We start from the raw sequence: 9,726 nt of genomic DNA on the forward strand, positions 1-9,726 counted from the left end.
TGTGGTTCCCAACCTGTTTTTGTTCCGACGCTAAATCTGGGTCATGACCCCCACCCCTCGCCATCACTGGAAGCAGTGTCTTCCAAAAGAAGAGTATACACATCCTGTTTTATTACAGGCATTTGCCAGAGCCTTAGTTGATGCATCCATTAGAGAAAAGGATTTAAACCCGGGCACAGCCTCCAAAATTTCTCTCTTTGTAGGGTAATACAAAATGTCTCCTTTTAACATATTTATTTTGTGCAAGTGGAGGGTTTCCCCTTCTGGTTTTAACTATAGTGGCCAATGAGTGCAGGGTGCTGGTCTGTTCCTCGATTGCTGCCCCAGTGCCCATAACTCCACAGAAGACGCTGAGCTAGTCATGCCATAGTCATTCTCTGTGCTGCCACATACGAACTCTTGCAGAAATGTACTACACTGCATTTTCCCACTACATTGCCCTGTCTTGTGTTGGTTGTGTCAAGCATGTGTACATCCCCACTGTCTTCTGCTTGATACTAACTGTGAGCTTTGCCTGCCTTTATTTCTCTGTTCCCTTTTCTTGTTTTATAGCTTTCTGCCACATTTCCCAAGAGTTCTGGTGTTGGTGAAGCTTTTAGCTGTTCGATTCTTCCACTTACGTAATTTCTCAAATTTCGGAGTTTAGCAAACATTGTGCTCGAAATATACCTCTGAGGGGGTTTTTTTTGGTCTGGGCTGCACTCCAGAGCTGTGGCTGCAGCTCAGGTAGGCAGACTGGTAAGGATGTAGCCCACAGCAGCAGGGGATTGAGAAAAACCCAAGTGAGATCATTCTTAAGGGCCTATCCCAGGCTGAACTCCATGCTGTTGCAGCTAGACTGCTAGAGGTACCTGTAGCTCCAAATGGTTACCTGCAGCTACACAATGTAGATATAGCCAGCCCTCTACCTCACTAACCCCTTACTTCGTATTTTGATTGTTTACTTTTAAATCCTTATTCCCACATGCCAAAGCATTGTCCAAAAGGCAATAAGGCAGTTGAAATACAGACATAACAGTGCAATGTTAAGCAAGCACAGCCCCTGACCTTGCAAATACTTATGCATGTAAATTGAAGCATAAAAATGTACAAACTGTTGAGCAAAATGGTACTAACATTATGCAGATGCACAAGTGTTGTCAGGCAGTGGCAACGGCATTTCTATTCAGGCAGTGGGGGAGTCACTTAATTTCATGGCTCATTATAATCTACTCCACAGGTGTTAATGACCCCCTCTTCTTTTCAATGGTTTTAATGTTCCACTATTCAAGCTATCCTTTCTTCTGCAATTTTGCTGTTTGTTAGCTATTCCCAGTAATGTCTCTCTTCTATTTTAAAGCCCTGCAGACTGGTGTCAGCTCTAGCTAAAAACCTTAACTCAGATGTGATAATATTAACTTAGATGTAGAAATGACTGACAGTGAAATATTAAAGGCATTGTCAGGGCACTCAAGAAGGCTATATTTTGTTTTACAGATCTAAACAAGAAATACATTCACTATCATGACTACAGGACTAACGAAACAATATCTTTTGACTATTTTTGCCTTGTGTGTTGTGTTCTATTAACTTAATATATTATCTAGCAAATTAGTGCACATTTAAATAAATTTATATTTGTTTTTGCTTTTACCTTAACCTGAATAATATAGAGTTAGACCCCTAGCAAATTAGTAATGCTTCTAGTTTCTGTTTAATAGGAGAAAATATATGTTGTTATATATGATGATCTGAACACTAGGGCTGTGAGAAGCTGCAGTCCCTGATTCGATTCAGCGGAGATTCGGGCCAATTTGATGGCCGAATCTCCTAATCTGAATCGAATCAGAGGACCCTTCAGTCTCTCCAAAACTGAATTGGAGCCCTCCAAATCGATTCAGACAGATTCAGAAAGATTCAGAGATTCAGACATAGAGACAGCTTTAAATGTTTTTTCTATATACCTCTAGGTAGCAGGGGCTCATAGATGCTGCAATGCTGGGGCACATGGAGCATCCCACAGAAGCATGGGGGGCTCCCCAGTGCATTTCGTAGCAGACCCAGAGCTGGACCAGAAGCACTTCCAGTCCACTTGCGCATCCACCAGGGAGCGCATGGGCCCCCCTTCCCCACCCCCATGTGCCCCTCCAGCTCAGTGACTGGTGCCTCTTGGGTCTGGGGGGCACCTGGGATCCCCCTGTGGCCCATTGCCAAACTGGAGAGGTGCAGGGCAGCCCCCAGCGCGCTCCCCAGCAGAATCGGAAGTGGACCTGAAGTACTTCTGGTCCACTTCTGGGTTCACTGCCGAGCATGTGGAAGGCCCCCTGCACTCCTGTGGGACACACCATAGGACCCGCTTCACACACCCCTACTGTACACCATTTGCAACCCAGTTTCCAAAATCCTAGATCTGCCCATGTTACAAAGGATTGCCTTTTACACATGCAAATACAAGTTAAGTGAAAGATTAGGTGTACCAGAGATGGTTGTATACAATAGAATCATAGAAAATTAGGGTTGAAAGGGACCTCGGGAAGTAATCTAATCCAACCCCTGCTCAAAGCAGGACCATCTCCACTACACACCCCAGCCAACGCCTTGTTGAGCCAGGCCTTATGAAACCTCCAAGGATGGAGATTCCACCACCTCTCCGGGAAACCTGTTCCAGTGTTTACTACATTTTTACTGGGAGTTTTTCCTCATATCTAACCTAAACGTCCCTTGCTGCAACTTGAGACCATTGCTCCTTGTTCTGTCATCTGTCACCACTGAGAACAGTCCAGCTCCATCCTCTTTGGAAACCTGCTTCAGGTTGTTGCAGGCTGCTATTAAATCCCCCCTCAGTCTTGTCTTTTCCAGACTAAATAAGCCCAGCTCCCTCAGCCTCTCCTCATAAGCCACATCCCCCAGCCCCGAACCATTTTTGTTGTCCTCTGCTGGACTCGCTCCAATTTGTTCACATCCTTTCTGTAATGGGGGGCACAGGACTTCAGATGTGGCCTCACCAGTGCTGAGCAGAGGTGAATCATATATCTCTGCTCCCTTTGGCATTGCTACTTTATTCTCCAATAAGCATGCATAAGCACTATAAACTTGATAGCACCTTCAGTGATGTGAGACCTGCTTTCCTTGTCTTCCTTTCTCCACTCATCACTTGCACGTTGCAGTAATGCCAATTGTTGCGAGAACATTGCAAGACATTGCATGAGGGAGGGAGTGGGGCAGGAGCAGGGGCTGGGGTAAATGGGGCCCTGGGGCCGGGACAGGTCATCCAGAGGCACGGAGGGAGGGGGAGCATGACTTCCAGCAGCTGTGCTCTCCCCCAAGGGAGACATGGGGGGCATGTGCCCCCTGCAGAACAGAGGTGGGCTGCCCACTGCCGGCTCAGGGCTCTGTGCCCTGCTGCCTTTACCCCGGGAGCTCAGCTGTGCTGTGCCAATGTGCTTGCTGCTGCCGGGCAGGTAAGAGCCTAGCATACCGCACACTGCTCTGGCTGAACACAGTCGGAGCCCTCTAATTGTGCAAAATTTGGTAAAGGATGTTGAAGAACTGTTATCTGGCCATAGTGCACTAATGCCACCCAAATCTTTTGCTAGAATCATTTATATTGAAATTGCAACTGTCTGAAGTAGCATTTTTGCTCTTCATCTAGATAAACATGTAGCAATGAAAGTCAGATAAGGCTTATTTACTGACAACTTGGTCACTTCGGAGTTAAGAAAGCCTGGTAATATGACATGCTGGAAGGGCAGTTCAGCTGAACTGAAACCTCCAAAACCAGGCAATAGAAGCAAGTTGTGCACCCACAAAACCTTAACTTGGCCCTCAGGGCTTGGTGGTTGCAATTGGACATTGTCTGCAGGTATCCTGGTTGCATTCATTGCGTTGCCAGTAGTGGTCCTGGATGATGGAGAAGTTAGTTGGAGAAGCGTTGCAGACCTATGATTGTAGTATAAAGCAATGTGAAAAAGGCTTCTCCCCTTTGGCTGGGGAGACCTATGTGTCTCTGCCTACTCCTTGCTCTGTGTGTGTGTCTGTGTGTGTGTGTGACTGATGGAAGTAGGTGTGTGCATACCTGAGGCATGCAGTCTGCCTCTTCTCATGGCTAAGCTGTGTTGTGCCTGTCAGCAGTGGTGTACAACGTCATTTTCAGATAGGGATTGTTAGTGGGGAGCAGGTTGGACTATGAAAATATGTGACTTTTATAAGTAAGTAAGGGCATTGCATTACACACAAGCTAACATTAGCACAGTGACATTGTTTACATGGATCAAGTGAATGTAAAATGGAGCAAGCGTGGAGTTTGAATTCTGGGAGTAGGCTCAGGGAGCGACAGCAGGTATGGGGTGCTCCTGTTCAGTACTGCTTACCTGAACCCTACCATTGCATAAGCAAAGTCAAGAGTGATGCTCTGTCCTGCAGTGATCACATTACCTATTTCTTGAGCGTCCTGCACTCTTTGCAAAGGCAGGGTGAAAGCATGTGTACTATGGGCAGACTGGGACCTTGCTGAAAAAGGGCGAAGTTAAGGTTACATGGGCATCTACCACAGATTTGCTATTATCCACACTCTCAGATGAATGGGCACACCTGGAGAAGATTGAAGCAGTCCTTCTGAAAGTCCTGAAGTGCTCCATTCATTTCAGTGTGTGTTCTCATCTCAGTCCCCAGTCTTGTTGAGGTCAGTGTTGCCAAGTCTCATGATTTTTTGGCATTGTTCTTAAAGTGTATGCTACTGCAATATTTTTATAATATTTAAAAATATTTTAAAAATATATAAAAATATTGCAGGTGTGTGTGTGTATAAATAAATAAAAGAACTAAGTTTTTCACATTCCCGAAGTGTAGACTTTAAGAACAATGACAAAAATCATGAGAGTTGGCAATAATGCTGTGTTTGTGACAAACACTTGACAAATTGCGCCTGTTCCCAATTCCAGTGCTGCCACACCTCAGTACCATGTGCTTTGGTACTCACTTGTTGTTAGCTCCTACCTAGAAGGGCAGGGCTTCCCCACGTGTTGGGTCACATCCCCCAGCTGCACCAAAATAAATAGAAAACTAAAATCATGATGAGCCTGTCTTTTAGTAGGCTGTGGATCAGGAATACCTTGACCTTTAAGCACATTCTGGACCATTGCATAAATATCTTAGCTGTCCATGATCTTCCCTCGCATTAATCAATGTTGATTAAATTATCAGCGTTTCCATGAACAACTGGTGCCTCCTGAGACTGGAGGGGCACCATGGCTGGGAGCGACAAGCAGGGACTGGCTGCAGACACTGGCAGCGGTATCGATGGGGGGTGGGGTGGCGAGCAGCGACTGCCAGCAGAAGCTAGCGGCAGCAATCTTGGGGGGGTATGTGCCCCCCTATGCATTGCCTATGAGTGTTTCCACTCTGCTGTGATAAGCCAGCCCCACCGCATCCTATCCTGCTGGCGGAAAAGGAATGACAAAAGCTAGCAATCATTCTCACATCTCTGCATTGAACCTGTGAAATTTACTTACCCAAAACTCAGAATACATTTACTAGCAAAAAAGTAACCAAAAACATTGCACTGGACAAATTCCTTTGAATACATTTAATTTATTAAGTTGTTTTGGCCTGTTAATATGTGTAAAAACATGTTTGTCTTTAAGTTTGAATGAATACCAGGAAGTGTATACAAGAGAAATGGAAATGCACAGTCCATGGTATTTGTAGGATCATCATCTAACTAAGTAACACCCTTTAAGACAGCAGAACTGCATTGTAGCAGGACATTTCTCAAGCAAACCAAGTCAAATTCATTGCGCAGCTCTTAGTGCTCTCTTTCTAGAATATATTTTATATTCTAAACCATCATATTTATTCCAGAAACGTACTATGAACAACCACAAAACATTTTGTTTATACACACGTAACATAATGATTTGCAAAACTGCTCATCTTTCCAAAATATGCTTTTCTGTTCATTAATTCCTTCATAAAGTTGCAGCTACTGAGATTGTACCAGTAATGAGTATAAGAGAGATTTCTTGAGCCTTCTCAACTGTCATGAATTTAAACTCGAAAATGTTACTACAGAAACTGGATGTCAAAAGTTATCATTCAGAATGTAAATAACATGATAGTGAAAAATATAGGAAGATTATAATTCTCTGTTAAATAGTTGAAAGGATATTAGGGGGTGAGAGGATTTGAAAGTCTATTTTAAGTAGGACTCTTGATTTTCTCTTGTGGGATTCATCCTTTCATAAGGGCTAATAGGTAACTATGTTACACTAAATGTTATCTGTGGGTGAAAGTGAGACTGATACAGTGAGACCATTAGAATCATAAAATCATAGAAAATGAGGGCTGGAAGGGACCTCAGGAGGTCACATCTAGTCCAACCCCCAGCTCAGAGCAGGGCCATCTGCAACTACATCATCCCAGCCAAGGCTTTGTCTAGTCAGGTCTTGAAGACCTCCAAGGATGGAGCTTCCACCACCTCTCTGGGAAACCTGTTCCAGTTCTTTACTACCCTGAGAAATTTCTTCCAAATATCTAACCTAAATTTCCCTTGCTGCAATTTGAGACCGTTGCTCCTTGTTCTGTCATCTGCCACCACTGACAACAGCCCAGCTCCATCCTCTTTTGGACCCCACTTCAGGTAGTAGAAAGCTGCTATTAAGTCCCCTTTCAGTCTCCTCTTCTCTAGACTAAATAAGCCCAGTTCCCTCAGTCTTTCCTCAGAAGTTAAGCCCCCAGCCCTCTCACTATTTTTGTCACCTTCCCCTGGACTCTCTCCAGTTTATCCACATCCTTTCTGTAGAGGGGGCTGAAAACTGGACACAGTACTCCAGATGTGGCCTCACCAGTGCAGAATAGAGAGGAAGAATCAGTAATCACTTTCCTTGACCTGCTGGCAACACACCTACCAATAGAGTTACCACGTATCTGGTTTTCCTGGACATGTTCTCTTTTTAAGCCTTCTGATCTCCATCCAGGCGCGTTTTTTAAATCTGACCAAATGTCTGGGATTTTGCTTTGCTCCACTGGTGGGAATAGGGGGAAGATGATCAGAGGCAACAGAGAGCACAGACATACCTGTCTGCAGCTGCGGCAGTGTGCACAGACCCTTGTGGTGCTCCTTGCTGACTCCGATCACCCTCCCCCTGCTCCTACCAGCAGAGCAAAGCAAAATCCCAGACATTTGGTGAGGGCAGGGCAGAGGGACTGGGGCTGCAACAGAGCAGGGTGGGGCAGGGGTGTTGCCTGCTCCTTCAGCAAGGGAAAGGGGCAGCAGGGCTCTCGAAGGCAGCGGGGAACTCTGTGGCGGGGCTGGTAGCACAGGGGCTGGTGCCTGTGCTCGCAGGGGCTGACCCGCCAGGAGACACTGCCCGGGGAAAGGGGGAAGAGGGTGGAAGGAGGCCGTGGCCAGGCTGCCTGGCATGGTACGGCAACCCCATCCCAGGGCAGGGTGTGCCACAAGCCTCCCCTCCTCTTCCCTCCAGTCTGTGTTAGGGCCATTCACACTCTGCTGCCGCCTGCATGAATCAGAGCTACCGCACTCTGGACTAACATTTGCATTAGTTGTTCTCAGTAGTGGATCACACAGAAAAGAAATACAGGCATGCCAAATATAATGAAAATGGCAAACTGTGATGTATATTTGTGCTGAAAATAAGGTGAGTGATTCCTTTCTTTTTTATTCTTAAGACAAAAAGGGAAAAAGAAAAATCTTTCCCATTTTATTACTTTGACAGGTTCTTCTACATTGGATGGACCAACCGTCCCATGTTGGAGGTGGGGTGAGCTGACAGTCTTGGGTGAGCATAAGAAGTCCATAGATGACATGGTTGTAGTGATGACATGGAGGAATGAAGAGCACAGGGAATGCCAGAAGGTATGATGTGTAATGCTGGTGGGGAGTGAGGCTGCTGGAGAGTAGGACCATATTTTCATGTAGTAGCAACTCAGTGTGGTGCATGGCAACTAGCAGTGATGCCAAATCTGCAGCTACCACTAAGCTCCAGCTACTGTGCCAGGACCCATGCCTGGGCTAGCACTTGTGCCAGCACTAAGGCCTAAAGGTTGGGTGATGTTATCCCATGTTATCACATCCTGCAGCCAGTGAAGAGTTCAGAAAACTCTCTGCAGTGAACAATTTTGGATTGAACTGGTGTTGGCAATATTGTCCACCTCTTCACAAGCCCCCCCCCACCCCCCCCCCACACACCTCATCTACCCAAAACTAAGCAGAAGAAAAGTTTAATAGGCGTCTTGGGCCATACATTTCCCGGTCCCACTATGGGAGGCCTATTTAAACTTGCTTGATAGGCAATAGGATCTATTGGTAGCCTATTTAAACTTGCTTGGTTGCTGGGTTAGGGAATGCTGAGGCAAGAGATTGAGTCAGAGGGGGTATAAGCAACATTTGAACAATGGTTAAGGGCTCATCACAGCGTCCAGCCTGTTGGAGCCCTGACCACAAATGCTCTCGTACTTTTCCCGGGATGACTGGTGGAAGTCCTCCCCACAGCGTTTATGAACACTCCAAGTAATTCCCTGAAGTCTCTTAAAAGACTACAGTAAGATCTGAAAGTCATGCTAAGCTGAGGCATATTTGCAACAGGTAAAATACAAAACACTGATGCTGACTTCACAGTGCAAGCATAGCTAGGCCAGCTGAGAAGAAACAATGTGGTATCCCTTACAGTATATCTTCTATATTCAAAATAACTTCAAGCTGGCTCCTAGGTGTCTGGTTACTCCTTAAAACTTAATGTTTTTCCTGGTTGTTATTCAGTTTCTTGAGATGTTCCAAACCAGGTAACCCCTTGTCACTGAAAAAGGTAATTCATTTAAAATGAAGCAGTTTATGTAACAGGATTTTCCCTGTCAATTATGGCTTGGGACCCTCTTGATTTACACAATTAAAAGAATGCTTTGAAGAGGCTGGATTAAGGGTATAAGAAAGCTGTAAAGCAGCAAACAGGGTGCTTCAAGAGAGAAAAATCTCTCTGACGCCATCCGCTGTTGTTCTTAAGAAGCTAGGAGAAACAGATCATCTCCCTTCAACGATTGTGCTGGGAACTTTCCTTGTCAACAAGTCCCTTGAGTGCCTTGGAATGGTGAGATCCCAGCTTTCACTCTCTCTCTTTCTCCCTCTTTCTCTCTTTCTCTCTCTCTTTTTCTTTTTCTCTCTAGGCATAGCTTTCTGAACCTGAATGTTATTAGTTAAGCTTGAGTTAAGTTTCCCCAAATACTCAATTAAACCAGGGTAATATTGTAATTGTTTTTGTTTGTTTTCCTTTGCATGTCTATTACTACAAGTACCATTATAAATTTCATATACTTAGCAATAAATAACTTTTATAGTCAAACTGGTAGTAACCAGGTGTATTTTTCCTTCTCTACTTCCCCTTCCCCACTTGCTCTGCAGCAACGCTTCTTTTACCTAAGCCAAAGATCCCTGTGAAGCCCAAAAATACTGTGAGGTCCACTCAGCAAGAGGCTACCACTACTAGGACAGTTAGGGCAAAAGACGGGGACATGCTGAGTTTGAGACACATAAGGGGATCAGCTTGTATAGGCTGATTGGCCCGGTTTGGCTCAGATGTGCCCTAATGAACTGAATACTGGTCCATGAGGGTGTCAGCTGGACACCTAGTCGGATTCAGAGGTATTCTGTTCACTTGTGTGCTTGTGTCTGACTGCATTTTATTGTTACTTTAATGAACTGATTCCTGGCATATGAGGGTGTCAGCCTATAAATGC

The sequence above is a fragment of the Gavialis gangeticus genome, unplaced genomic scaffold, assembly GCF_001723915.1.
Source record: "Gavialis gangeticus isolate Ggan-Ray unplaced genomic scaffold, GavGan_comp1, whole genome shotgun sequence".
In the NCBI taxonomy this organism is placed as follows: Eukaryota; Metazoa; Chordata; order Crocodylia; family Gavialidae; genus Gavialis; species Gavialis gangeticus.